This window comes from Coturnix japonica, chromosome 1, assembly GCF_001577835.2.
Source record: "Coturnix japonica isolate 7356 chromosome 1, Coturnix japonica 2.1, whole genome shotgun sequence".
NCBI classification, from domain to species: Eukaryota; Metazoa; Chordata; class Aves; order Galliformes; family Phasianidae; genus Coturnix; species Coturnix japonica.
Window position 1 is genome coordinate 129,451,859 of NC_029516.1, and position 27,614 is coordinate 129,479,472.

The 27,614-nt window shown below is 37.6% G+C and overlaps 1 long non-coding RNA gene across 2 annotated transcripts; it reads left to right on the forward strand.

Moving 5' to 3' along the window:
* The first annotated feature begins 4,820 nt into the window (after positions 1-4,820).
* On the forward strand, positions 4,821-26,804 carry LOC107307975. Of its 2 annotated transcripts, XR_001552582.2 has the most exons (6): positions 4,821-4,971; positions 7,505-7,587; positions 21,084-21,184; positions 24,199-24,307; positions 24,452-24,572; positions 25,783-26,804. It is a non-coding gene; the product is annotated as an uncharacterized LOC107307975 (long non-coding RNA). The 2 variants fall into 2 exon arrangements; XR_001552583.2 differs by lacking the exon at positions 7,505-7,587.
* Positions 26,805-27,614: the final 810 nt, after the last annotated feature.

Here is a 27,614-nt window from a genome sequence, read left to right on the forward strand (position 1 = left end):
TTGCCCAAGATGGAATTCCTTGAGTCATATTTTCTTCTCATGCTGTCTTAAGACAGCAAGCAATGGGCAATCTGTATTTCGAAGGTGAAGACAGTGCATGTCACATCTTACTTGAGCTCGCTTTCTTTTTTTTACAAGATGCACTACTGTGATCTACTGGAACAGGTTGCCCAAGGTAGTGGTGGATTCCTTGTTCCTGGAGATATTTAAGGTCAGGCTGGATGGGGCTCCCAGCAACCTGATCTAGCTGTAGGCACCCATGTTCTTTGCAGGGAGTTGGTCCAGATGATCCTATGATTCTACTATTCTAACCTGTTACCTATGAAACAGATACAGCCACCTTATGAGACAAAACTGACTCTCCTAAATGGAAGAAACCCCAGATATCATTGGCTAATCAGCCAGGTGGCAGTGCTTCACAGAAACATAAAGTCTGGCTTCATAGCATCCTGAGTAGTAAAAGCATCACCTCCAAAATGGGAGAGTCACACCCAAATATTTGTATGCACTTGAGTATGTTCATACAAGTTAGTTTCAGGTTGCATGTGAGACCAAAATGTAGAAAGACTCATCAGTATCAGAGTAACTGCTTTTATGAGTACAGTGAGGTACCGGTTTCTCTTTGTCTGAAGTATCTTTTGTTGCATATTGTTTAGGTGGTGCCTGCGTGCACCTGGGGTGGAGTCCGGAGGCAACATCTTTGGTCTGCAGTAAGATACCTACAGTACCAGCAAAAGACTGGGCACTAAACAGTAGGGAAAGAAAGGCACATTGCAGAAAAATAAGGGAAAGGAAGTATTAAAAATGATTATACATAGAGACTCATGGCCTTGATCATGGTCTGTGTTCTGTTTTCAATGAGATGGGTGTAGAAGAAGGGTATAAAACATCTGTTTCTATTTCTGGAAGTGGAAATTATTTTTTGGCAGTGCAGCTCTTATGTCCACTATTCTGTCCATTAATGCACTCTTACAAAGGATATAATCTGACAGATATAGAATGTCCATGGAAAAGACTGTGATCAAGGTAATCTGTGTTCTAGTTTGCAAAAAAAAGACCTTGTGGTTGCTTGGAATACCTAGCACTGCTACAGCCTGTATGAATGTTGCGCTGGCTCCCAACCACACCAAAATCATGGAGGCACAATAATAGCACAAGTTTGTCCTCACCTCCTTATGACAGAACATGGAATCAATCCTAAAACAGAGGAGGAAGCGATACACTACCTTCACACAGCACCCAGGTGATAGCAGGTGATTTTTTGATACTGAAGTGTTCAAGCTGCCTTTTATTTCCAGGGCAATATGTAAAATTTATCCCAATTATTCATTAGAAAGGCCAATAATTCTATTATTTCTTGTGTTCCCCTTAGAGAAAGCTGATGATGACGATGAAGTTATACACAGTAGGAGAGTTCTTAAGTTACCCAGCAAATGTCAGTGTATGAAGTTGATTTTGAGCAGTGCACAAAGTACAATTACCTTAGAGTTAACACGGTATTGTAGGAGTATGCCTTATTTCTCATATCTGAAAATACAGAAATTGCAGCTGCATGAGTCAACATAAAATATTCAAACTGTTAATGCATTAACACAAGTGTCAGTACCAGATTGCAAAGCTTAGCATAAAATTACAAATAACTAAATATGGTATAAAGCATTTCTCTCCAAGCAATCAAAAATCTTGCATAATATTATAGTGCAGCTGGTTACTAGCTCGTGCAATGCAATTTAAGTCTCCTTAATGGATAAAAAGAACCTTGAAACAGTCCGTAATGAAATACCACTTTGGCCCCAGCGATATCCTGAATAAATTCTCTCATAGGTTTTTATACCATTTCCTAGTCATATTCATGACAATCAAAGTAATGGCTTCGGTACATTAATAATATGAATTTTCACCTTTGCAATCCAGTGTGAAAAGTGGGTTTTACTTATGCCCTTGTGCAGCAGTGCACTGTATGTTTTAGAAGGCCAAATACTGGGTGGCATGTGAGCATCCACAACAGCGAATGAATAGTCTACACACACAGAGTGATGCAAAAGACAGTAGAAGTTCCTCAGCTACAGGGATTAGACAGTGCTAACATATTTGGCTAGTTGTGAGAAGCAATACTGCCCCAGAAACAGCCTTACTCCCTGCCACGCTGAGATCCAGAACCATAAAATTCTCATCTTCCCCTTGTAACTTCTGACATGTTTGATAGCCCGGGTAATTGAACCACACTTCTAGGGCTTCCTTAGCATGCTGAGATACCAAACCAACTAACTACAGACAATTAAAGTCTGTAACCTGAAGAGAAAAAAAACATGAATAAATCAGCAGGATATTGGATAAGTAACAAATAATAAAAATAGTGCTTTAATACAAAAGCCGACATTTCAAGAGAAAATGTGTTGTATAATGTATGTTAAAATAACAGGGTGGAAAGACTGTTCTTAAACTGGACTCTGGTACGTGCTCTCACACAGAAAATAAATCACATGCATCTTGCTAGCATTTAGATGTGGAAGAACTGCCTGGAGCTATGACAGCAGCTGAATGTTTCATTCTGTGAGGAATTAATATTTTCAGCAGCAGTAACCAGCACTTTATGGAGATCAGATAAATCATTGCAACAAATATGAGATACAGAGGAATGGACCATATGTTTTCTTAATTTATTAATTCATCTATTCATATAAATTGTGAATAGCGCTGATGCTAAGACATGTAAAGCACTCAAAGAAAGAGACACATATCTGGGGCTGTAGAGCTTTCGTTTGGTTTTGACCATAGCAATAGGCCCAAGATTAAATTATTCACTCCCCCTTTCACAGGGAAATGATATGAAAACATTCCATTCTAGAACTGAAAAGTAGATGGCAAATTAATTGCCTTGCTAAGCCATTGTGTATCATTTTGAGAAACATGTTGAAGACATACACTGGTTACAGAATACCCTGGAGATCAATGTGTTATGCTTAAGCAATAATGAATTTTATGCTGGCCACTGCATTACCAGTCAGTTAAGTATTTTCTTAGTTAGGCCCTTGAGCATTTAGAAGGTAATTAATGATCATGGCTGATGAGAAGATTCATTACAAGTATTATGCATTTTCCAATATATGTCATTATTCAGAGTTGTCATAAAGCAGAACCCATTATATGGAAACGTTACACACTAAGGGCCGTGGGCTTAGGAAATAAATCCACAACAACTGAAGCACTGAAATAGAAAATGCTGTAACAACACATTTCAGAAACCCGTGACAGTCCTGAGGTGGTGTGCCTAGGACCACACTCTTCAGAAGAGCTTTAAAAGCAGAGTATGCAGTCTGAAAATAAGAGACAAAAAGATTAGAAACAGCAATCCAAATTAGCTCTAAGATGTGCTAAAGAGGGTGATGGACTTAAGTGCCTTCAGTAACACTTTAAAAGTAATCTAGAGCAAGTGTTTAAATTCATATCTGTATCCACAGCCCCAACCTGAGTGCCTTTTATCAGGTGGAGCAGTCACAACAGCAGAAACTGAATCCTGTCTGCTCCACCAATGCAGAGTGTAACCTTGAGACAAATTCTGTCTACTCATATTCACATAATACTAACCTGGACCCAACCCTATCTCCCCTTATAAAAACATCACTAGAGCTGACAAATGGCTGGGGCTCTTCCTAAAAGTGCTCCAGTGTCCCTACTCTGTCTTAAGACTACTTGCATTAGAAATGGAAACCTCAGGCAGAAAGAACAGTGTATATCACAACCTTTTCCTTTCTTCCTTGCTTCCTTCTTTTTCTCTTCTGAATAGACTTTCAAATAAGCTACTCTGACTGATTTTGGTGCTTGTGAGGCATACTTATTGGTTATATGGTGCTATCATTCCCACTTCATACAGCGTCTTGATAGACCTCCCCAAAAAACCTTTGAATGGTTAAAATGCTTAAAAAAAAAAATACAGGAGAAGGACCAAAAACCTTATAGACAGCTACTATTTTCTTAAAATCAGCCTACCTCTTTGCAAAGGTGAAGGGATCACAACCCACAAAATACTAACAGGTAATGGCTCCAATACAGAAAAAGCTACAGAAAAAAGAGTTTGGCAGTGTAACTAAAAGACTGTTTTCAGTCAGGGGAATGACCCTTGGAGAATTGCATTCATTGCTTCCTCAGCTGCTGTCATGCTGACTCTTGAAAATGTGGATCACTGTTGAAAATAATCCTGCGTTGTTTGTAGATTTTGTAGAGAATTCATGAATTTAATGATAGCCACGCTGTTTTTAGCCAAATACACTGAGCTGTTAACAAAGAACAATTAAGCTGAGAGCTGTTGTTTCCAGTTTGATGCTTCAGAGAGCAGTTATACTACAGAGGCGGTACTTTGTAAAAACTGTTAGTAAGAAATCTCAGCCCAGAAAATGTATTTGTGTCACACTCCAGTTACATCAGAAAAAGGCTGATGTGGAGCTCCTGAAAGTCATACACACAGAAATAGCCTGATAGCCTGAAACGGATGAGATCATGAGCCCCTTTCTCTAGAGAGGTGAAACCATATCCCCTTGAAAATCAAGGCGTCAATCTCTGTAACCAATCTAGATGTTGTTATGTTCAGTTGATGTCATGCAGACCTAGACAAAAAAAGTTATGAAGATCAATAAAAACAGCAGCTATTAACTAAATGCATGGCAAACATCTCACACAATTGCTAATAATTCTCTGAATATATTTACAAGCTGTTCTGTATTGGCTGACAGTACGCTGCCTTCCAAGAGTGCTCACTGAGATAATAGCCTTTGTTCCTACAGGCAGCATCACTGATGTAAAATAGATCTGGACAAAGGGCCCACACACTATGCCATAAATAAGGATGAGAGGATCAGCCCTGAAGCTACCCTTCAGGCTAAAATGTCCATGCAGTTACAGAGATGTGTACAAGGCATGAAAATTAAAAGTAGACTCCAACTTATGTGCTTCTGCAAAGTCTGATAAACAAGTGTAAGTAGTTTCTTTTTTTTTTTACCTCTTTAATGCCATATCTGTAATGAATATTGATAGCATACTACTAATTATTGTAGAATCATAGAATCATGGAATGGTTTGGGTTGGAAGGGACCTTTAAGATCATCTAGATCCAACCCTCCTGCTATAGGCAGGGACACCTCCCCCTAGATCAGGTTGCTCAAAGCCTCATCCAGCCTGGCCTATCATGAATCAGTTTATATATGTTTGGGTTGTTTTTGGTGTTATTGTTGTTGTTTTATGCTTAAAACTACAGCTTGGTACAGGCCATTTGAAAGGTCAGCAAAGTTTTAGAAGGGACCAAGGTCTAAGCAAAACACTTGAGTAATGGCTTGCACCAGGCAGGACATGATCACTTAAAGGAAGATTTCAATAGAGAACCAAGAAGAGCCATTTGATCTTTTCTTTACATAACTGTTATGATCTTTGTTATCTGTAGGGTGGTGGAATGGTACTGCAACGCTTCATTATTAATGGATTTCTCAAAAAAATCAGTGTGCATGACATCTATGTTTCAACTTCTCTTGCCTGAAGAAGAGGCAATGGAATCCCCTGCTGCCCTCAGTTTATCTCTCATCCTGATGTTTTGCTTACCTACTACATAAACTAACATAGATTCTTTGATAATTCTACACAATATTTAGATCCATGCTACAACAATGATTTAGATCCTCAAACTTCTGTCAGGATACATGTGTAGAAGAGAGGCCTCACAGACACTAAACTCTTCACCATCATCTACTGTGTCAACAGTATTCCATCATTTCCTTTCTGACAAGACACGTGAATAAACTTGCTATTTAGATTTGCTTATGATCCTTTGGATCAATAGCTGTACTTTATGCATTCATTCATTATCAGCCAGATGAGGGTTATATCAGAATAGATTAAAGTGTCTTTAAGAAATTGACTTGAAAACAGGAATAATCATGGGAGCAGTACTGGGAAACCATTTTCTTCTGTTTCCAGAAAACATGTCCTGTTTTGTATAGGTAATGGGAAAAAGCGTGAAATGGTGTAAAGCCGAGCATTTATGATACAATTTTATTAAAAGAGAATGCATAATATGTAGGTCATAAAAAGAATTTTAAAAAGACATTTGTGAAAATGAATTTTTTCATCATCTTACACCTACATGAAAAAATGTGCCTTAATTGATTGGATCTGAAAACTTAAATTCCTCCTCTTTCCATATTTCGTTTTAACTGTGGTGTTATTTTTCTTTTATGAGGCCAAATGCATCAGGATATCAGCTATGAATGAAATATTTTATCTTACACATGCTATGGAATAAAGGTGAGAGTAGGCTCCAGCCATTGTGAGGGCAATTAAGTCTTACAGGAATCAAAGGGAAAGAGCAGGAAAACATTCCTTTGCTACAGTTTATATAGCAAAAATTCTCACCTACAAGATTTGTGAATAAACACCACAAAGGCCATTAATGGGCAGAGAAGGCAGCACAGGAATCCTAAAATGCAGCAAAATTAATGCATAGCGAGATGTTAAGGAAAGAAGAATCCAAAAAACAAAAAAAAAAAGCATTGTGACTTTTTGTGAGAGACCATTCCACCAACTGAAACTAAATACAACTCCCCCTCTCCAAGATCATAAAATGGAAAGGCTAGTAAATGGACACACTAGGGCTGCTCTAAAAGTAATGCCTCCTGTTTTATTATTTTGACCCACAGCATCAGAGGCAGATGTTGGTGATACGGCAGTAAAGACTGAACCTTCCCACCAATATTCTGTTACATTTTGTTGCTCATATGACTAGATGGTGACTGAGGGGTAGTCTGACAGTTGTGGAAGTGTGTATGAAGCAAAGGTGTGTCACTAAATTCCTCCTTGTAGAGAACATTTCACCCACTGATATTCAACACTTGCTGAACATTATGGAGACCAACCAGTTGATGTGAGCACAATGAGACAGTGGGTGGTGCATTTCAGCACTGGAAACAATGACACAAAAGACAACCCCCATTCTGGACAGCCATGCACAGCTGTCACTCTTCAAAACAAAAAGCGTCTTTATAAGGTAATCCACATGACTTGGCTAGTGGTGGTGACTTATATTGAAAAATAGTGTTTTGTATTTGAGAGCTGTCTCTGTACAATAGTGTTATGTGCTCTATGTATCTGATGAAGTTCCCATGAAAATAAACAGGACGCATTAATTTCAGAGCAACCTATTTATTTTAAGCTAGTTGGGCAAGCTTGTACTGGCAAGGTGTCTGTGTCATGAGGAAGGCTGAACCTGTGATACACAGTGAGGTTCCTGACTTGTGTAGAATTTTATTGAGTGTGGAGAGAACATTCCTTGCATGGTCCTAAATAGACCTGACATTTGCAATTCAATTGACTAAAATGTTGAAACAAATAATGTTACATTCAATTGTCCATTAAGTATTTTAGAAGTTTTAGGATAAGCATGCTTCCTGATCAATATAAACAGTCAGTAATGGAGTACTTAAGCAGACCTTCATTTGAAGTTGTAAATTCTTTGTTTCAGTGTCAGCCAGTCACAGAGATACATGCAATATTCATCCTTCTGAACTACATTTCAAAGAGGCTCCTACATCAGATTATAGATGGGTAACATTTTTAAGACCTATTTTAATGTCATAAATTGTCATTTTGTCATAATTCTCATAAATGCTTCTTTTACTGGTGATAGTAAAGTGCTGTAGATGTGGATGAAATTTACAATACTGTAAATGTAGGAAAGATGGGGGAAGTTTTACAGAGATAGTCAGTGGGTCTTTTAGAGATGGATGTGCTTCCTGTGGAAGGGGTGAAGGGTGCAACCTCATTTTTCAGTTGTCCATCTATACATTGGACAACTTTATCTGCAACCAGCAAAGACAAATGTAAAAATTCACTCAGAGACTGTCTGCTATCCATTGGCTGGTGAAATATATTACTGATGGTCTCTTATAACTGTTTTACTTGGAAGAGAGTTAACATCTGATATCTACTGATATTCTGAAAGGATGGAGTTGCCATTAAAGCACTGCATTGAGCTCCATGTTTAAATTCCCAGCTGCATCACTGACTTTCTGTGTCTTGTGAACAAGTAGCCCAAGAACCATTATCTGGGAAACTGACTAAATTTAATCTTTTTCCCTAGTGTAGATAGAGAAAAAAATTGGCATAAGGTCTTGACAAAATGCAATTGATGAAATCTGATGGGATTAAATCATGTAAGCTACCCTATGTGCAAACCACAACACAGTTAAATCTGAGTTTAAATCAGGTTAGGTTGATATTTAAAAGGCCTTATCCAGGTCAAACTCGGAAATAAGGCCTATTCTTCTTATACTTAAAAAATAATGAAAAAAAAAATTAAAAAAATCCAAGAATAGAGTTTGGCAAATGAGTGTGCACTTTAAAAAAAAGAAACATGAAGTATTTTAATGCCCATACAAAGCATTACATTATAATTTCCCTCACTGAAGTCATAGAATCATAGAATAACTATGAATGGCAACTCCACCACCTCCCTGGGCAACATCTTCCACTGTCAGACTACTCTTTCTGAGAAGAAATTTTTCCTAATGTCCAACCTGAACCTTCCCTGGTGCAACTTAAGGCCATTATATCTCATCCTATCGTTAGCTGAGATGAGTCAGAGCAAGTGAAAAAAGCACCCAAGGTAAATATCAATATCTATCAACTTTCAAACAAAGTGTTTTATTTCCTTTTATTCTTCAGAATATTTGCAAGGTTATTACTACTAGTCAAAATAAATTTTATTTAATGCCTTAGTGAAATACGGTTTTAGAATAAGAAACATAGAAGTAGCACTTGGAAAACATCAGGACCAAATAATTTAATAATTCAGAAAGAATAACTGTTTCACAAATACCTTCAATCAAACATAAATACCAATTCTCTGCAAAAATATAGTTCACCTAAGCATTACCCTCTCCCTGCAGTCTTCAGCAGATTTATGCCAGGCTGCAAATAGAAAGCTCTGCATGGCATAGCAGGTGGCTTCAGGGTCCCTATGAGTTTCCCATACAAGGAAGAGGGGACAGTGAGGCAAATAAGTTCTAGAGAGGTCCTGTGGTTTAGGATAAATTTAGCACAAGCTGTCCCTGTCCATATACCTCTATATACTTGTATATGCATGTATATGAATGTGTTTGTGTTTGAGCACACATATGTATCTATACAAAATGAAAATTTGCACACACAAGTGCTATTGCTTTATCTATACATGCAGCCAAGAGCATGAGAGAAGAACGTAGTGCCAGAAAACCTAGTGATATCTGAGAATAAAGTCCCATGTACTACGAATAGACAAAGCAGAAGTGTGAGTTTCCACGGTAAATTACATTAATGAAAAATGCTTCATTTCTGAGCTGTACCACATGAGAGCAATTGTAGTGGAAGTAACAATGAGATATGTAGGTGATAATATTCTTCCTCCTCAGTGTAGAAGAATGGGAGGAACGTATCCCTGTTGTGCAGTAAATGCCAATAGGTGCATCCAAAGTGTTTATTGTTCTGAAGCCCTCAGGAAATTTAGGTTAAAACTAATGCCAATTTTTCTATTGGACCATTCAGTTAAATGAATGTTGGTTATAACACAGAAATGAAGCAACGCAAGGCCATTTTAAATTTAAATATATTTTCACAAGTAGAGCAAGGACTGCCACATTATTCTCTCAGTAGGGTGTGTGCTTCTGTATCAGTTAGCATCTGTTCTTTGCAATTCCTCCAGTCAGAATACAATGATTTAGTAAATATGCAAAAAGCCATTCTTCTGCAAATTATCATTTTTCCTGGGGTGTTTGTTTCTAGTTCATATACAGTAGATGGCACTGGTGGAATAAGAAGCCATGGTACATGGCAGACTGTAGAAGGTCTACAGCCTGCAGCACTTCCACCACCTTTCAGTCAAGATAAACCATCACCTTATTTTTCTGTTCTCTCATCTTTCTTTTGAACAGGACCAAAAGGAACTGTAAGCGTATGACAATTTTTATTCTTCTTGCTCACAGAACAACAGAATGTTTGAGGTTGGAAGGAGCCTCTGGAGACTGTCTAATCCAGTGCCCCAAAGAGCAGAGTCAATTAGGACAGGTTGCTCAGCGCCATGTCAGTCAGATTTTGAACATCTACAAGAGTTGAGACTCCACAGCCTTTCTGGGCAAGCTACTCCTGTGTTTTCTTATGTTTAAATGGAAATGTCTCTATTTTAATTCATGTACTTTATCTCTGCATTGTCACTGGGCACCACTAAAACAAGCCTGGCTTTCTCTTCACATTCTCCCTTCAGGAACTTACATACATTGATGAGAACTCACCTCAGCTTTCTCTCACAAGGCTGTGCATCTTCTGGTCTCTTAGCTACTCCCTTTCATGTAAATGCTCCAGACTCACTCCTACTGAAAAGAAGGGAAGGATCTCTTACGTACTGGTCTCTCAACTATTCCCTCAGTCTATCAAGATCCCTCTAAATGTTAATACAGCTGTCAAGTCCAACAACAAATCCTCCAGTTTTTCTATCATCTGCAAATTTGTCTAGGCTTCTGTCTGTCCCTCTACTCAGACCATCAATGAAGATGTCAAAAAGTATTGGCACTGGTATTGGTGGTCGTATACTACTGGCCTCAAGGTAGACTTTGTGCTGCAGACCATGGGACTTGGAGGCTGACATTTAAGCCACATTTCAAACCACCTTATTACTGAGGGCACTGTTCAGACACTGACAGGCATGGGGTATGAACTACCTCTCTAAGAAGACTGTTCCTATGTTTGAACTGCACACAGTATTCAAGGTGAAGCCACACCAGTGCTAAATAAAGTAGAAGAATCACCTCTTTTGTTTGTGTGGCTATGCTTTATTTATTGCAATCCAAAATTCAACTGGGTCTTTGGCTGCCAGGACATGCTACTGGCCTATGTTGGGTTGCTGTCAACCAGTACCCTTAGGTCCTTTTCTGCTGAGCAGTTCTCCAGCCATTCAGTTCCCAGTCTCTACTTGTACTCAGTATTGGAGACCTCCTAGATTACTTACCCTCTGCTGTTGTGCCCTCTCAGCACCACAGTTAGGTATGAAGTAAAGAAAAAAGGCTGTTTCTCTGTTTTTCTCATTTCATCAGACCAGAAACACAAAATAGTTACTAAAGCAATTCCAAGGAAGGATTCAGTTATTTTCACACTAGTGACAGATTGCTTGGACAATCATACGTGCTTGAAAGAAATGTGAGGAATGTTTTAGAGGGAACCTCCTACTGCAGCTTCAGGATGGTTGTGATTTTTCAGGCAAGCACATTGGCTTTCTTAAGATGATATTTGTTTTGACATCACTGCTCTTATAATTGCTACCACTGATCAAATGTTACAGAGACAATGATACAAAAATCAAGGAAAAGTACTTTGATTGAAATCCAAGCTGACTACGGAGTAAAAAGAAATTGTCCAATGCCCTGACAAGGCTATAGACATTTAAGTTACAGAAACAGAAGGAGGAACATGGATGAATAATTCCCAGTAAGTTCACTTTGAATTCAGAGGGCCCTCTTTGATGTGAACAAAGCAAGCTGGAGATCTCAAATTTGATTGAATTTAATTCATTCATTGAAAACTGTTACTCCAGGAGATGAGGTAAATTCCCAGAGCTGCTATTCCCAGTGGCTGCGAGATTAGCCACTGCTGCGCTCACTCTGGGCATAAAATTCTGGTTCTGCATTTTCTAGCTTTTATTAACATTTCAAATATTACAACCCAACAGATTTGTTTTTATTCCAGTTTCAGCCATAATAACAGTATTTAAAAAGTGAAGGCAAATGGAACCTTTTTCTTCTAAGTACACTTTAAAAGCATTTTGATAGAAGAAGATCTTAAACAAGTTACAGCTTTCTATTCTGACTCACCATGCGTGAATAAAAGAACAGAGCCAGAGAGATTTCACAGCTACTCGGATAAAATGTGGTTGTGATTGTCAAGTGTGGTTAAGAGTGAGAAGTTGTACAATCAGCCTAGGAAAGGGCAAAAAGAAACTAACTCATTAAATTCCTGTCAGAGTAAGGCACTCTTCTGTACTGATGGACAGATGGTATCGCTAATATTTATACCAATACTTTAATACTTCTTACCTTTCACCATACATGGACCACACCAGCTTGGAATAATTTCCATTTGGATTCACACACGATGCACAATTGGCAGATCTGAGAAGTCATTCTTAGATATTTATTCTCCCCTGGACTTTGGGATAGCACAGTACCACCTTCTACCACGTTACATGTCACTGTGTTGAGCAAAAAAGTGGGCAACCTACTGGCTTCCCTGATACTCTGGTGCCAAGTAACACATGTATGGTTTCCACAAACACCATTTTGGTAGTTAATTGATGAGCATCTGCTGCCCACAGCCAGGAACAGCCTGGCTTCCCATGCAGATGAAGGCTGCTCTTGCCTTCACCTTCTTCTGAAAGTCCAGCTCCCTCTTCCAACTTGAGGCCTATAGCTTAGAGCAATTTATAGCAACTACCACAGAAAAGATGACAGCAAAGCAATTGTGGTCAGTGTGGCAGCTGTAAAATGAAAAATGAATTTCCACTGGACTTCTCCAGTGCTTTAGTCTGTTTTCCTGGAAAGAGCTCCAATTTTTCAGAATCCCTGGGACTAGCTTGTTTTGCAAAAGGCCTGATAGGAGAAACAAAGCATGTCAAAAATTCTACCTAAGCCTTGATGAGAAGCTGATGAGTTTTAAAAAGGAAAGAAAATGGCGAATGACAATGGAGGAAAAAAGAAACAGAAGGAATTTAACTGGACATGTATTGTAACATAACACAAAGGGTGGGTAGCATCTCTGAAAACTGGTGCAACAGTGTCAGGAATTAAGTGAAGCTAAAAGGAACAATAAATTGTCATTAAATATAATCTGATCAGATTTTCAGAATGATAGCTGGCCGCCATCCAAGGCATTCACACAGAGCTACAGAATCCCCTCCTCCTCACAACCAAAACACACAGTAGGGATGTTTGGTGATACAGATGAAAAGTGAGAAAAAGCAGGAAAATAGCTTGGGGTATTCTAAATTCATCTTCAGTATATGTACCCAACAGAGATGAGCATGAATCACCAGTCAGGAAACCACATAAATGATCATCCTTCCCATGCTGGTTTTGTTTCATTTGCTTTTAAATCCGTTGAAGTATTGTTTGGTTTTGTTTTATTTCAAACACCAGAGCCACCATCATCTGTAAGCTCACTTCTTGGGTTACATTCAGCCTTTGCAATTCTCTGTAATGCAAGTCTTATGAAGAAAGTCATTCTTTGTTCACACTCATAAATCATCATACAACAAAATCATTGCCTGCAGGTGAGTGACTAAAAAAAACTAGTTCTGACACTGAAAAGGTTATGAAAAAGAATAGGGTACTAAAATGTTCTGCTTAAAAAAACAGAGCCTGATATGGAAAAAGAAAAGGTTAGCTTCCTCCCAATTAACTCCTGGGGCACAGAATGCTTATCAGTTTGAATCTGATGCTTCATGTCAACACTCTCTGAAGTAAAATAGGATTCACCTCCTCTGATACCAGGAAGAAGAGTTTTACAGAGGAGCTGAGATTCAGATGTCTGCACTTTTTCCTCTGTGCACCATACAGAGTAGGATGCCATGTCTGAGCATTGCAGAGTGTTCACCATTTGCTGTTAGCTGAACTCACACCAGGACTGAGCTTCTGGTTATTGGACTCCTGCAATTCAGAAGTGTTGGGACATCCTGAGAGCTCATTTATTTTAAGCACTGCAGTATTCAACACTCCATCACCTAACCACAAAATTTACAAGTGAATTCCAAAATGCTGCGGTCCATATGCTATGAATGGAAAATGAATGTGGATTATAGGAGCATTGCAAATACTTATTCACTGAGTGGAGCAATGTTTGAGTTGCGCAATGAGGAAAGGCAAGCTAGGGTTGGGAAATTTTGCAGAGCTTATGTTCCGGATGCAGGAACTTCTGATCTGAAGTGGGTTCAGAGGCAAAGAACACTTGCATCGAAGTACCTAGGTTACATACATGGAATATCTTATCTATTATATCTGCATCTTAGTGACATTGTCCGGTTATGTCCAGTGGGGAGAAATAAGCTTTCCCAGAAAGAGATTAATTTGGCTGTTTTTAAGAATCTGTCTTGCTATGAAACATAGCGGACCATATCCTTCAGGTTTCTAAAGACGGTTTCTAGACAACTATTCAGAGAGCAACTTCTGTATTGTACAGTCTGCATTTCAACAGGTGACTGTAATTGATTTGTCAGTTTGAAAAGATGGCCATTAGAGAAGTTATCCAGCTTCAGGAATAGTTTAGTTACTTCCACGTTTAGATGAACAAGAAACCTGAATTTCATTCTTCCCACAACCTACAGATTTGAAACTGCCTATTAGCAGAAGGGATCTTCAACTCCTCTCTTCTTATGACAGGTGGGCCACTTTTCAAGCAAGAAGAAAGGAGTGACCAAGTGGCAATGCAACCCAGTAGGAATCACAGTCAACTGGGATCCTCTCAGGACTTCCATGAGTGAAGCAATCATGATTACAAAAATAGCAACAAAACTTAAAGCCAAACCTAGGTCCCCTATTTCTTCATCAAAGACCAGAGTTGAGACTCTTGATGGACTCCTAGCATACACGTTTGGCCTCATTGAGTCCTGCATTCTCTGTTGCTCATGAAAAATGGAGTGTCTTTCTGATACCCAGATGATTAATTTCTACTCTGGTTGGGATATGTATCCCTCAGGCACACAGGCAGCCATGTCACTGTACACAAATAAGGTCTTTCTATGCTGCCTCTATCTGATGATTTTAAATACAGTAATACTGATTGCTAAAATGTTAGGTACAACCAGAAAATATTTAAAAGGACTGCAGTCTTTAGTTAACTCAGACTGTAACTCTAGCCCAGGCACTACTGAGGCCGTACAAAGACACCCAGGTAGTGGATGAGTTCTTAAGTGCTCAGTTCAACCACAGTAGCATTACTTTTATGTACAGACACTAACTTTAGGCACATAAATCTTTTTCAGTTGAAAACTGAAAGGATTTTTTGCTTTTCAGGCCAGCAGGTAATTGAACATGTTTGTTGTGGTTTTTTGTAATGTTTCTATTAACGTGAACATTTATGTTCTTTGAAAACTGAGGTTCTTACCTCAGTGCCGTATTTATACTTTGTTGTTTCATTTCATTCCCATTATTCTTTCCTTAAGATTATCTAATTTTTACCATACAACATCCAAATTCTCTTCTGCCTGGCTCTACACTGGATATTATTACTTCAGTCCTACTTCTCTTGCTGAAGTTGCTAAAGAAAACACTAAAATCCACTTCAAGACTAATCCATGAAGAATGTTTTTAGTAGTCACTTTCAATCTATTTCTTTTTCTTTAACATTGTCCATTGCCCCCTTCACTTTAAACTGTTCCCTAGCTACCTGAAAATTTGCACATCTCTCTGATCAGTAAGCATCCTATGGGCATCATTTCACATACCTTATTTGAAAATTAGTCTGTCTCAGTCAAATTACTCCCATTTTACTTCAGCATCTTTTCAGTGGTCATTTAAAGCTGAGCCACTCACCCCTGGCTAACTTTGCAGTCCATGGAGAGAAATAAGCACTTATAGGTGTGATTCATCTGATCCATTTTAGACATCAACTTTAGGATAGGATGAATCATATCCTAAAATTAACTATTTTTTGGCACTGCTAAAAAGAGAGCCCGGGGTGACTGTTTCAGAAATAGGTGTTTCTAGAGCAGAAAAATGCTTTTGGTTGGATTAATCCCACCATCCATAACCAAATAAATTAGATATTTCATAGATCTCTGCTTTATAAAACCTTTTACCCAAAAAATGAATCCAGTCAGTCCAATATAAACTTCCCTTGGCCAAACATGTTGCAGTATATCCAATTTTCCATTACCTTTCTGCCATAAATTATTCTTTCCACTGTAAATTGATCTTGCATACTGCTGATACTAGACCAGTAAGTGTGTTGTTGCTATTTTCGTCGTGAGTAAAATAACCTCCTGTATTATACTTCGATCTGCAAAGTAATTATTCTTATTTTATATGCATTCATTCTGAACTTAACAATTTTTATTTTGTATTAAATGTTTATTTATTATGTAATTATGTATCATTTAACATATAGTTTTACTAATCTTCCTGTCTTTGCTCTTACTTTTCCACCTTCCACTTAGGTGCTGGGTATTTTAAAAGTTAAACCCAAACAATGCCATAAGTTTGGAATGCAAGCATTTCATTACTAACTAAGTTTTGAAAGGATGCACCATTCATATGTAACTCCTCAATTGTGTGCCTTTTGAATAAAAATTAAACTAAACATTACAGGCAATAAACACAGCTAAGCATTAATTTGATGCAAGCAATAAATTGATGAGTGGCAGCAGTTATCAAAATCTGTAAACATGAAAAGGAGGGGACTGAGAATTACTGAACAGTACATGACCCCAGAGCAGTGAGCAATCTTCTCTTCCTGACTCCTCTTTGATACGAAGACTCTTTGCAAAACGACACACTAGAGCATCTCTCTGCTGCTTAGTAAATTACTTTCAAATTGACTTTATTAATGTCGAATAGGAGCATATTGTATCATTATTAACAACCCATTATGAATGTGTAAATATCGCTAAACTGCCATATTTATTGGAATAATAAACTGTGAACATTTAGCATAACATTAGAATCATTAATACAAGACTATAGTAGGGAGCTTTTTTTCATATTCTAAGCAGACAAGAAGCATGCATAATTCATACTTTGCAGCTGGGAACAGCAGTCTAGATTGCAGAAAGATGTCTTAAATGTGTTTTAACTAACAACAGAAACATTTTTCAGCTGATCTAAAGTAATTGCTGAGAGGAAAGCTGAAGAGGCCGTCATCGTGAAATGTAATGGTAAATGGAAAATCATGACAGAAAATGTCCTAAGAAACAGTTTTCATCTGTATTTGATTCATATTCACTGAAGATCTGATTCAAACCTCAATTCAAAGATGGCTGAAAAGCTCCTGCTGAAACCAATGGATCTTGGAACATTGCTGGAGTGGAAGGATAAGATTGCTGAAATTAGAGGTTCAGTCTTCATGTGAAAGTAAACGTCCAAGATCTTGTATGCAACTGGTTCTAAAATGAAAGATGAGATTGAACTGTGAATCTCATTTAGACGTGGGGATCTTTTGAATCATTTTCCCTGTTCAGTCACTCTCAATGGTTCTCAGGGCTCTGGGTCTCTACTGTGATCCAGAAGCACTTCAGAGGGCAGGTACAAAGTACCTTTGGAGGCTTCTGTAAACTCACCAATAAATTGTAATACATGCGTCAAAGCCTAATACCCTAAATACTACATGTTAAAAAATACAAGTAGTATTTTAATAATATGTGGGTAAAAGTCACATAAAGGAAATCAGATGACCAGAAAACACTGGTGGTAAGAACGTTCATGTGCTCAATGTGTTGAGGCCTCTTTATGAGCAAAAAAAGAGAAGAAAACTCATCTATAAACATAACTCTAGCCTCATGTAAGAGTGAGATGGTTTTATATTATCAGTAGATTCACATGTCTACCTTACATAGAGTAATATAATGTAATATTGTATATTAAACTGATTTTTTATCAGTTAAAATATTAAAAGAAGAATAATGCTCTACAGCATTACTTCACTGTTACTGAATCGGTGTTCAATGATCTGTTTTCCAGCCCAACTCTTCCAAAACCTTCTGTAAAATTTTTATCTTTAAGCTTCAGAAAATTAACTAAGAGTTCTTCTTCAGTAGGTTGGTGAACTAATAATAATATGCTGAATAAATATACATTTTGAATACTAACATTTTTTCTCTCCTTTTCACTTCTTTTCTCCATTGTTATTGTCATAATTACAGATAAGGCACCTCATGAAGATATAAATTCTTAGTGCACTATCTGTATTGCATTAATCTTTACGTGCTTCTTGTACCATGTATTTAAGATTTTGACTATTAATACTAAGTTACTCCACTACACTGAGAAGTCTGTGCTGGAGGCTGGCTCCTGGAACTCTTTTTGCCTAAGAGAATTGCATTCCCAAGAACTGATATGTAATTCCTAGCATCTAAGGAGACAACAGACAATGTCAGGTCAGGATTCAGCAGCTATTAATATGAGCCTCTAAAATAAGTCCTATAATTTGGGATCTAGACATGTCTATTTTTCTCCCCCTTGCTTGTAGAGAAACCTGAAATGAGTAGTTGAGTTGTAAATAAAGAGCTGTGTACATTCGGTTTGATTGAACCCCATTTCAAGTGAAGGAAATTTACTGCTGTCTGTTATCTGATGGTCTTCCTGGAAGGGGTGATAAAAATGTCATTCAAAACTCTACTCCATATCTTCAGGAGTAATTCTGTCAGAGAGGAAAAGGAATGAACAGGACGCTTTGTGCACTACAAGATTTCGCAGTTCTACCAGTATATATCTACCACTATTTCCAGAATGACACTGATTGCCATGAGAAATAGTAAATTATGAGGAGAACATTTTTAAGAAGGACCTTCCGAAGGGAGTGCAATCTTTGCACACTAAAAGAGGTACTCTCTCTACACAGTCTGCCTAGAGTCTGTATCTTGAACTTGAGAGCAAGAATGAAAGCAATATCAGACAGTTGTCTGTTAGACGAAGAGTTTGTGTAGTGGTTAAACAAACCAACTGTTATGTCTGTAATGCCGTGTAAGAAAAACACTTCTGAGCGTCGTATGTATTCTGTACATGTAATAGATTCCTAGTTCCATGTGGCCCTTTTGGGGACAGATATGCTCTGCTCTGCTCAGGTATGCTTATCAAGTGAATGTTTGAAAAAATTTAGCCTTCTGAATGATCTGAAGGGCATGTACATCTGAGCTCATACTGACAGATCAGTTTGCATGACTAACAAGCTCGGGTTCGAACATTTGCCCTAAAGTCACTGGTTTCCCTCAGCACACCACGTAGATGTATTTAGATGTGGTCTTGGAAACAAACAGCTCTTGGAAATGCTAAGCCCCAGCAGTGTTCACACAGCAAAGAGAAAATTCCTAGCCTTTTTAGGAGTTTTGTTTTAGCTCTAAATCAAGACCAAACTTTAAGGAGGGCAACCACAAACTTGCAGCTTAATCTCCTCTATAAGCTTAAAAACATTCAGCAGTATGACTTGCTTAGTATCACGCTGTATGCTTGAGAGTCAGCAACATAAATGTATCTGAACATTCATATAGAAGACAAAGTGTGGTACACCATGTGTTTTATTCTACCTGCAGACTGCATCAAACAAAACTTTCGTGAACGTTTGTATTGTTCTTTATAGAAATGAAACTGACATTGCCTGCATTCAGCCTCTCTTAGTGGTTGCATCAAATGCAATAGGAGATACCCTGCCTCCTGGGCAGTTTTTATGTGCAGTTTTACTATTTATGATCCTCGCACTATGATGGAGGAGTCCCTGTTCTACTTACACGAGCAAATAGAATTCTGCTGTTAAACTGGTACAACCCCATAACACTTCTGTAGCCATAACCACAAAAAGATAATGAAAGCCTTTACCAGGATACACAGATGAGACTTTTGCAGTAGATGTATACTGAGCTCATACAGAATATCAAAACCCATCTTGTGGAAGCTGTCTTGTTTTAGCAACAGCCTATGTGGATGGTAAAGGTGCTTTATTGTTCCTCATTACATCTTCAGAAGTCAGCCACAGATTGCTTGTTACTTGCTTGGTAATAAAACCACCCTTATGACAGCAAATGAAGAATCTGGTGTTCCAGATGCTCCATGCATGGTATCTTCTAGCAAAGAGTCTGGGCTCATTGCAGATGGGTTTGATGGTGTATCTGTGATGGCTTTCATGCAGCATTACTGAAGAGAACTGATGAAAAGCAACACATTTCAGTGTGAAGGACACGTCAGGCACTTCAACACAAAAGATAGTATGAATGCAGCTGTAAATACAATTTTACCTAACTGTGCTCCCTGCCACCACCTAGTGGGTGGCCGAACATCTTGTTTATCCCTACGAATTACTGGGCTGCCTTCTGGGAGAAGCCACAAAAATACTTTGCATATGTATTATAGTTAAATGCATTTGTCAAAATTAGAATCACTGTTAAATTATGTCAATATCTGTGACATATATTCACAGTTAAACATTACATCGCTTTGTGTTTAGTTTATCAAGCTGTCTGAAAACGTGGACCTACTGAAATCCCATAGGAATGTATACATTCATCTGTATACAGATGGAGCAGGATTTGCTTCAACTTTGACTTTTATTTTATAGCATGCTTTGTATACATCAAACGTATATATATTCATATGAGTATAGGGAGGCTGGGAATGGAGAAAGAGAGAAGCCAACTCATGATGCCTTACTCAAATTTACTTCAGAACTCCTGGTTTTTCATATACTTCTACATGGTTTCCCCACAGCCCTTCAAGATTTAAACTGAACTGAAAGCTTATCAAGACAGGACAAAAATGGATGCAGACTTAAGACTACGTTTACTGCAAAACTGATTTTAACCATCTGACAGCCACTATCCACCAAAAAACACTGTTTCTACTGCAGAAGATCTTCAGCTGGGTCTGGCAATAATGAATAAATCACCTGTATCAAATCCTGTCCTACCTAAATCACAGTCAGTGTTGTCGTGGTCACTGAGTTCTGAAAGATGCACAGAACTTACACTCCAGCAATGAAAAAGAAGCTTAAAATCTCCGATGTCTAAAAATCAAAGCCACAAAAGCTGTAGTACATGATATGAACACAGCAGAAAGAAACAATAAGGCCAGTGCTTAAACAGAATTTACTTATCAGGAGGTAGTTAAAACACTGCTTTTATTCCTCTTCAAGATATTTCCAGAGATCATATTTTGAGCAGTCATTACAGTCCCTCACTCCTTAATTTAAGTACAGAGATATATAAACATACATACACACAAACATGTGTATGCATCTGTGTGCAAGTGTTTGTATAAATATATCTATACACAGGCACATACATATTTAAACTTCATCTGCTGCCACCTGCTTTTCCTATTTAGCACTCTGAGCTGCTTGCTGTGAATTACACACCTGGAGTACTGTTCCACTCTGATAAGCTTCACCCTCTCCCCTTCTTTTCAGCTTTGTGGAAGAGGTACAGGTAAGGATTACCCTGTTCATGTCATGCATTAATATATCTTTATAGCAATGAATTCTGATTATTTTCCAGTGGTTTGTTTTGGGGGCTTTTTTTTTATGTGTATAATCTTTACTGATTTTGCTTGAGTAATATGGGGCTTAGTCAGAACAATAAACCTGATGCAGAAAATAGCAAGCTGGGTTCAGAAACTGGAACATTGTTTTCATCGTCAGTTGTTTTATCTTTCCTGTAGTCCCTAAGCATAAAATCCAAGAGGTGTTTTCATATAAACCTTATAGCCATGAGCTTATGAAAAAAATGGTAATTCTCACCCTCCTCTATGGCATACTCACATCAGAGAGGTAATTAACTTTAAGGGATAAAAGAAAGATGGTAAATCTGCATTTAAATAGTATATTTAAATACTGCTTAAATCTCCCAAATCTAAGCACAGATTCCTTACCCATCCCCATTCATAGTGATAAGGATTTGCTCAAGTATTCCAATTGACCTTGATAGTCTTTCTCCAGTGAGTACATACCATCATCAGCTTAAGTGGTCCTCAGGGGCCCCATAGGAGAGTACTTTTCTACTTTTCTTGCTAACTTATGACTTAATTGCTAGCAACACACATTATAAAATAATACTGAGTCAATTAACAGAAATTACACTTTAGATTGATTAGGAACAAAAAGAAATTGAGGGGTGGGGGGGAAGGCCGTAATATATGATCCACTACAGTTTTTAACATACGAAAGCAAGGTCTTCTGCTTCCACAACCTGAGAATCTTCAACAAAGATGAAGCTGGTGTTCACACCTAAAGACACAGGCAGTTTGGAAGCTCTAGATTTTCCTTGAATCAAAACTTGTGTGACAGTGAGAACCTGGGGGAGAGCCTAGAATGACTAACCGGTACTTAATTCTAGAAGCCTAATAAATGTAGTTCCACTGGCCTCTACTTGTAGCCAGGGATGCTGTACAGGGGAATATAGAGCAAAAGGAAAGTTAGGCATTATGAAAACCTTTCCTACATGCTTCTTTTTTCATTTCTCATTATACAACCAAGATCATAATTTCCAAGGAGTAATGCCGTACTGATAAAAATCAAGCTGAGACTGGAGAGTTTATTGCTTATCTTTTTTTGTTGATGTAATGCTGTGCAAGGTTAACTCATGCAAATATTACCAGGTTCATTGCCCAAGAAAAGAAAATCCCTTTTTCAACATTATTGAGTATATAGCAGCATGGGAAAACACTAGTATAACAGTATCAATATGTGTTGATCTATACAGTCTTAGCTATCATTTTCTATCTATCATTTTCTGTCTATCAACCAGGAGAATTGTGTCATGCAGCCTCCTAAAGATGATTTCAGATTTTGCTTTTTTTCTCAATGTTTCTTGTTTTAATATCCAAGATGGATAAATACTTTAAACTATTTTTACCTTGTATGAACAGATTTTAGCTTAATACTTAAAGGATTTGATGCTGATTACGATACAACATTCCAGAACAAGATTTGGTGAACCTGAACACAAAATTATGGTTCATAAAGGAATTGTAAAAGCAATGGCATGAGCATAAGTGAGACGCACCAAAAAAACCCACAAAAGTTATTATTGCAGTTGAGAGTTATTAATCTTTTGCTAAGTGTTTATGGAGCAATAACTACACTAAAGCAAATATTTAAAAATTCATGTTATAGAACAATTCATATTAGAATTATTGCCTTTTTTAATTATTGCCTTGGGTCTTAGTTTTTAATTCTTCTAGTTTTTCCCTTTCCATTCTGCTAAATAGAGGGCATGTCACTCTTATTTGCTTTTTAGTACATTATTTGTTGACTACTGCCCAGTATTTCAGATGTGATATGCTAATAAAATACATACATATATTTTACTATTGACACATTTTAAAAATTTATATGCAGAATTTGGAGTTCTAATATCAGTTCTCACTAAATCCAGAATTTAAGGAGAGCCATAAAGCTGAACTACTATGTTAACTATTTTTGTGTATCTCAAACAGGTTTAGCAGGCTTTCATCAACCAAGCGCTTTCTCTGAATTTATTTCCATTGTTATTGAGCATCACGATAGCCTTCGGAACTCCTTTCAGGCTAATTTGCTCCCTCAGAAGTGGTTGTTTGTTAATGCTACACAGCCATATTTTTTGACATCTCTCTATTGTGTTATACCAAGCGATAATTTAGCCAAGAAGTCTAGGATTGCATCCTTTTGACACACCAGACAGTTTGCATTCAAGCCAAGGGACATGGCATTACCTAGGCTTGATCCTGTGAAATGCAGCAAACTTTCATACAGACAGCTGATACCTTGGAAAATGGATTCAAAACTCACTGCTTCTGGGAGGGGGAGGGAAACACTTTAGGAGATAACGTGAATGTCTGTAGATACTAGTGAAGGCTACAGTGCTGATCTTTCTTACTGAAATGTTGGTTTTCTTGTATATGATTGTTACTGATGCAGTCAACAGACAATAAAGCACTTGGCACCTCTCAGAAATGAGACCTCAGAAGATAAAGAAAAAGCACGTATATGCTTAAAATGCACACTGATTGTCAAAGGTTCTTTAAAGCTACATACATCTCTATTAAATTGAAACAACTAATGCCTGGACTACAATAAAGCATGGATGCCACTATATCTGTGAGAAATTTCCTTCACATTTTTTACTTGCTTGGAAGAGAGTAAATACAAAAGAAATGAGTAGAAAGGTTCTCCAAGATGCAGTCAAGAAATCTCCTATGTCTATGTAGTGTGCCTGAAGGCTTCTACAGCAGGTTCAAAGGGACAAACTTGCTGAAAATCTCCCTTTATATTTGCCTCAGGGAGTGGGATTAGAGTACATTTTTTCATATTTTTACTTATAGCCTGCAAACTGCACTTCTTTCTTTTTCTTCTTTTTGTCTTTTCGTCATTTTTTTAACATTAATTAAGCTATCTTCGATGTTTTGAAAAAAAAAAAGTATGAAAGAATGGAGGTAACATTTTTTTTCTCTCTTTTTTCTGCAGTTAATCTAACTGAATGATTACAAGCGATGCTTATTATTAGGCAGATCTTGATTTGCAATGCACTGAGCCATCTATCTTTTGCTGCGGTTACAAGAACAACCTGCTATGGGTAAGCCAACATATGATCCTATGGGGCATCAACTCTTCTGCTGTCACCGCTTGCATACATGTTGCTATTCTGCCGTACCCTGGGGTAGATGCAAGCAAGTTTACCCTTCAGTGAAGTTATTTTCCCTTTATTATCCTGTTGCAGAATCTATCACAGCCCAACAATTCCACAACTGATTTGCTGGCAGCTGAGCCCTGGGGCTTGGAATGTAAATAAGACTCAGAATAAAAGTGATGTGCACTGCAGCAGTCGACAGTGAGTGCAGGTACTTCATCAATTGACCTGATTTCTGGAAAATGTGCTTGCAACCTTGAAACTTGCTTGCAATTACAATCTTTGCAATAAAATATTAGTCTCCATGGTAATGAGAAGTGCCTTCCTAACATATTTAGAAATAATTTTTTTAAAAAAAATAATAAAAAATAAAAAAAATAAATGAGATGACAATATCTCTGAGGAAAATGAAATTTTCAGTATCATTTCACAGTTGGACAGCTTCCTGCAGACTTGTCAACAGATTAGTAGCTTTCTGCCCATTTTATACATGGAAAAACAGAGTAATTAATAACCCTCAGGCCTTCCTTGCAAGAAGGAGATTTAATGAGCTCTGTAGCAGTATTGGAGCAGAAGGGCATAAATGGTTTTTTCATGTCCATGCAGAAGAACAGCACCGATGGAAGGGTGGTCCTGCCTTACTCTTTACAGGGTCTGTTAAATGTCATTAACCAAATGCTGCTCTATTAGTTTAAATGTGGCAAAATTTGGGCAGAAAAATAATCTCTTTGAGCAGAGATTCCACCTTTCTCACATCATGGCACAACGTCTGTCACAACAGGAATCTGATCCACAGGCCCTATCTTACAGGAAAAGAAATATGAGTTATTGCCCAGTTGTCAGCAAAAGAAAAAGAAAATACATAGTAGTCTCTGTACAAACCTATGCGCTCAGCAGACCAAATATCTCTCAGACTGACTTCTGCATAAGGGGCTGTTTTAGGAGCTACATGAATTGGCTAAAGCTAGTTGTGAAATACCTTTCTGAATAATTCCCCCACAGGAAACAATCAAAATAATGGACAAATATCTTCCAGGCCAGGAACAACAGAACAGAAGTCAGAGAGGGGAGAGAGATGAGAACTATCCTTTCCTCCCCAGTCAGACATCCAGAGAGAACCACAGCATTCAGAGACTATGGCAGACTGCCCAGAGTGTTCATTCCAATTCTACTCCACAGTGGTTAAAAAACCTTCCAGATGTTAGCTGGTTTGCTGAAAAATTCAGTCTTGTTTCTGCTGAAATAGAGTTCTCTTGGACAGACAGCAGAAGTTTTTCCAAGACCTCAGTATTACAAGAAGGAGAATGCAATATTATAATCAGCCCTGTAGATTCCTGTTTCTTGCTCTTGATGTTTAATTGCTGTGCAACCAAGGATAAGCAACTTTATCTCTTTATTCCTCTGTTTCTTCACCAATACAGGGAGAAGCTTTTCTATGCCACTTTAAGATGCGGGGAAAAAATGAAGGAGGGAAAGAAAGAAGGAACTACTTCACTATTTCTTTTTAGATGTCTTATTACTCACCACCACCTTGTGCAAGAAATGAAAGCAAAATGTTATTTACAAATTGCAGCTGGAAATTGTCTAAAAGTAGCCAGTGTAGCTACACTGCACAATAACTCACACATCTCAAATTTCTCAGTGCTTTCCTGGGTGCACACTAAAACTTAGATACCAGTGTCTGATCTCATGCTTACAGACATACCTGTCTGTGAAACAAAATGACTTTAGCTAAGACTACCAGTTTCATTTCACGAATAGAAGAAACAAGTAAAGTTTAAAATTGTTTCTGCATTTGATGGTGTTGTTGCTGCCTGATAACTCAGTCTATAGTCTGATCTTGACTAATATCTACTGGTTAGATGATGATGCTCAACATTTCTGCCTGAAACACCACTGCAGTTGTAAGGTCTTTTAATTGATTTATGAATTATGAACAGGATTCATCTCTTTTCACTTCTCTCTGTTCTTCATTATGTTACATGGTGATTCACTGCATATATTTCCCAAGAGGTCTCTCATCATTTTTAGGGCTAGCTTTAAAGATCATTTTTTACACCTACATTTTATATATAGGTCCTGGTCACGGTGTTCTTTACATGTGGTTGAACTCTCCAGATTTCATGGAACCCATTGTTAGATAAGTAGGTCTGTGAAAAGGAATAAAAGACAAGGCTGGACCCGTAGCTGAAATGCTAAATATAGTTGGAAAGGGAACCTTTACGCTGAAAAAGGTACAGACCCCAACTCATTGTTTCATTGTACCTCATATTATCATTTTGTATCACTCGGTACATAATATCATCTTCTGACTTACTTACCATATTCAGATCTCATATTTCACTTAGGCAAATGGCTATGACTTCGTGAGTGCAGAAATAAGATCCAGTTTGTTAATATTATGTGATAAATCGAAAGGCAAATAAATGTCTTGGTTCTCTGATCACGGCTTCAAATGCTTTTCAAGAAAATCTATTTTAAATGCTTTCTCTTTTCCCACTACAATATTATTTTCTTAATCTTTTAATGTATTACAGTACAATTTTGTGTAGTATACAATACAGTTCCGAATGATTTAACCATAAGATAGACAGAAGTCTTTAAAAGCTCCTACTTATACGTATATATAAACATTCACATATTTATATAAACATAGATTAAAATACTATTAAATTGGAAGGTAAAAATGATGAATTACATATTGCTTCGACAGAACAGAGATGCTTGCACAGACATTGACTGGGACAATACATTTACATTTACAATTTCATTGTAAAACTCAGAAATATTCTTAAATCATATAATGCCAGCACATACAATCAGCCCTACTAGGTTTCCAGTCTTTTTCTCATACGGCTTGAAATAATTTCAGAAAGGAAATTTGAGTACCTTTGAAAGTGATTTAAGAGTTCCACTTTCCATTTAAATTGTCTTTTTTATCTTCTGCTTCTTTGTGTCAAGCATTGACAGTTACTTTTATTTCAATGTCTGGCAAAGAGATGGTGGAGGGGGAAAAAATGTATCCCAGGTAAGTGAAAACTTTGTATTTTCTCTAACATGACAACAGTCAAGGCAGATGCAGATGCTTAAGGCTTAACACTGAAGGAGTTGGAGTAACTGCATCGGTACAGTGGTTGATTATCAATATGCAGTTGTTTATTTTACCTATGAAGCTAAAAGGTGTCTTGTATCATTTCTGAATAACTGCAGATTCTATGGTTCAGAGAGCAATAGAGTGACAGAATCTTTGTTA